The 2,500-nt window shown below is 78.7% G+C and overlaps 1 non-coding gene across 1 annotated transcript; it reads left to right on the top strand.

The window, feature by feature from the left end:
• The first annotated feature begins 1,919 nt into the window (after window positions 1-1,919).
• On the top strand, window positions 1,920-2,072 carry LOC139790791 (5.8S ribosomal RNA). The gene has a single exon (XR_011723646.1). It is a non-coding gene; the product is annotated as a 5.8S ribosomal RNA (ribosomal RNA).
• The last annotated feature ends 428 nt before the right edge of the window (window positions 2,073-2,500 follow it).

A 2,500-nucleotide genomic window follows, 5' to 3' on the forward strand; every position in this document is an offset into this window, starting at 1 on the left:
GAAAGCGACGCGAGCCGGGGTCGACGCCAGAGGGCCGGCGTCGGCGCGGGCGTCGAGAGCGCGAGCGTCGAGCCGCCTTTCGGGGATCGGAGAAAGCCCCGCTTCCCGCACCGGGCGTCTCGGGGCCGGGGCGTGCGGCCACCGCGCGGTGTTGCCGGCGGGGTTCCCGCTTCCTCGCGCTTCCCGCCTTTCGCCCCGCCCCGGCGGGCGTTAGGTTGGGGAAGCCGGGGCTCCGGGGCCGGACAGCTCCGCCGGCGAGCTGGACAGCGACACCGCTCCCTTCCTTCCTTCCTTCCTTGCGGTGGGTGCGAGGCTCCGTCCCCGCCGGGTCGCGTCCCGCGCGAGCGGGCGGCCCGAGCCGCGGTTCTCCTCCCGGGCGCAGCGCCGGGCACAGAGGGAAACCCTCGGGCCCCGGGACGGCGGAGCCGCGGTGGCGGCGGTGGACGGTCGGGCGCGGCCCCCGCTTCGGACGCTCCCCCGGTGGCGGCAGCGGGGGAGGCACCGAAGCGGGGCCTTCAGTTGCGTTTCCCTCACCCCAGGGCCAGGTACCTAGCGTCCGCGCTTGCGCGGGTTACCCCGCGGGGGGTGCCCGCGGAGGCCGGGCGGGGGTTTAAAGACTCGGGCGGCACGGCACGACGCGACCCGACCCGACCCGGGGGGCTCCCGTGTCCCGCGGGCCGGGCGGGCGGTCGGTCGGCCGTGCCGGGGAGGTGCGCCTCCGGGCTGCCCCCCCCTCTCCGCGGTCCCGGTCTCTGCGGAGGGACCGGCGGCAGCGGTCGACCGCGACCGGCCTGCCTCTGCCTCGGAGCGGGCGAACCTGGGCGGGAGCGCGGGGCTCCCGCCCGGGGTGGGCGAGTTCCCTCGCGGTGACGGGGGTTCGCCGGGCGTCCGCCGGCCGCCGCCGCGCCTCGGCGCCGCGGTCCGGCCGCGCCGCGCTCCCGCCTCCCTCTCCTCCCTTTCTGCCGCGCTCCCGCCCCGGCGGCGTCGCTCGGTCGCCTCTCCGACCGTCGTCCCCCGCCGCCGAAGGGTCCGGCACCCTCGTCCGAGCGGCGGCGCCGCCGACTCGTTGTCGCATCCATGGGTCTTCCGGGCGGCGCCCGCCGCCGGCTGCGGCCGTCCCGTCCCGGGCCTCGGTCGTCGCTTCCCCGTCGCCCTTCCCGGCGCGTGCCGGCCCGGGCGGTCGGGTGGGCGGGGGTGGGCCGCGTTCCCGGTCTCCGCGCGGAAGCGGGGAGAGCGGGTGCCACCCCCGCCTCGGCACCGCGTCCGCCTTCCGCGCCCGCGTCCGCGGAAGGGGCCGAGGGGCGAAGCGGCGGCGGGGGTCGGGGGCGGGCCGCGCCGCCTGCACCGGCCGGCGGCGGGTTTCCCCGTCCGGGGGGCCGCGGGCGGCGTCGCGTCGCCGTCTCGGGCTCCCGGGGGGCTGTGCCGCTTTCCCCGGCGGGTCGGCGGCGGCGGAGCCCCGGCGGGCGAGAGGGCGCCCGTCGGGACGAGGGCTCGGCAGCGAGGGGAGAGGGAGAGGCGGGGGTCGCGTCGCGGGCGGGCCGCGTCGCGGAGGCGCGCGCGGCGGGCCGGCGAGGCGCCCCAGCGGGCCGCCGCCGCGGTACCGGCCGCGGCGTCGGATTCCGCCGTCTCCCCGAGCCGAGGCAGCGGCTTCGGTCGGGCGCGGTCGAGCGTGCCGTCGCCTCCGCGCGGAGGCCGGGCCGAGCCCGGGCGCCTGGGCCGCCTCCGAAGCGAGCGAAGGCGCTCCCGGGCTCCTTCTCCGCTTTTCCCGTTTTTTTTTCCTCCCGTGTGTGTGTCGGTACGGTCAAGCGAGGCGCGAGGCGGGTGTCCGCCCGGAGCCCGCCTCGGCGATCGAAAGGGGCCGCTTCTCGGCGAGCGGTCCCGGCCCCCCCGCGCGCGCGGGGCGGTGCCGAAAGCCAGACAACTCTTAGCGGTGGATCACTCGGCTCGTGCGTCGATGAAGAACGCAGCTAGCTGCGAGAATTAATGTGAATTGCAGGACACATTGATCATCGACACTTCGAACGCACTTGCGGCCCCGGGTTCCTCCCGGGGCTACGCCTGTCTGAGCGTCGCGTGACGATCAATCGCCGGCCGGGCCGCCGTCCTCCCCCGCCCAGGCGGGCGGAGCCGGCGGTCCGCGGGGCCGGCGCGGCTGGGGTGCCTCGCAGGCCGCGGCGGGCGAACGCCAGAAAGCGCCCGGGCCTTCGTCCCCCTAAATGGAGACTCGGGGAGCGCTCCGAAGCTCCCCGCTCCCGGAGCGCCCGCTCGGAGCGGAGCTCGTCCCGCCGTGGTCGGCCGGGGTCGTCGTCGTCGGGGCCGGTGGGGGCCCGGCGCGGCGGCCGGGGAGGTTCCCCCCCTTCGTGGCGAGGAAAAGAGAAGGGCGTCGGCGGCGTTGGGGGGTGGGGCGCGTGCCTCTCCCCCTGCCACCCCGCGCGGGCGGGCGGCTGTCTGCGGGGCGGGTACCGGCGTCGGTACCGTGCCGTGCTGCCGCGCGCGCGCG

This window comes from Heliangelus exortis, unplaced genomic scaffold (assembly GCF_036169615.1).
Source record: "Heliangelus exortis unplaced genomic scaffold, bHelExo1.hap1 Scaffold_276, whole genome shotgun sequence".
Lineage (NCBI taxonomy): Eukaryota > Metazoa > Chordata > Aves > Apodiformes > Trochilidae > Heliangelus > Heliangelus exortis.